The sequence below is a fragment of the Monopterus albus genome, unplaced genomic scaffold (genome assembly GCF_001952655.1).
Source record: "Monopterus albus unplaced genomic scaffold, M_albus_1.0 scaffold5.1, whole genome shotgun sequence".
In the NCBI taxonomy this organism is placed as follows: Eukaryota; Metazoa; Chordata; class Actinopteri; order Synbranchiformes; family Synbranchidae; genus Monopterus; species Monopterus albus.
The window spans coordinates 1,707,006-1,707,789 of record NW_018127885.1 but is presented as its reverse complement, the minus strand read 5'-3'; positions in this window follow the sequence as shown (position 1 = coordinate 1,707,789).

Here is a 784-nt window from a genome sequence, read left to right as displayed (position 1 = left end):
TAGATTGTGGTCTAGGTTCAGTGAACATTAGATTAAAAGAGTACAGTGAACTGGATTAATCTGATGTGATGACACGCACCTCTAAATTAATGCTCACTGTCTGTATTTGTTTGTGATTTCTGATGAGGACAAATCAGATCATATGAAGTCATGTGTTGGACTGCTGTAAGGAAAGGTTTTGCTGTCCTTTATGTGTCTGGCTGGAACATACAGTCAGTCACACAGTCTCCATGAATGAGTCACAGATAAGTCTTTCCTTGTTAGCTGAATCTCTGTGGTGTGATGTTTGTATCCCAGTACATTTTTTGTCCTTTGGGAGACATTAGCATTTGCAATTTCTCTTCTACACTCTTCATTCACTCTGTGTAGCCTACCCATCTCTCTCTATCTTGCTCTGACTCTTTGCCAAATACTGTACACTCCCAGGTTCCCCACAGAGCCAGGCAGACGGTGGGCATGCCCAGTGCCAGCCCCGTCCTCCTCTGAGAGCGACTGACATCATCGCTCTTCTCCCAGGTGACTCTGTGTGACACATCAACACTCTCACACACAAATATGGTTTTTTCACATCCGACCAGTAACTAAGGAGGGAACAGTGTATGTAGGTGCACACACAAACACACCAGTGTGTTCATGTTTGCAGACAGGCAGAAAGAGAGATAAAGAGAGATGCTAATGATCGGTAGATGGCAGATGGCACAGCAGTGTAGTGAGGACTGATATTACTGCCCATTTTAACTTACTCCAACCCCAACACTACTACCAGACTGGACTCAATGCACAC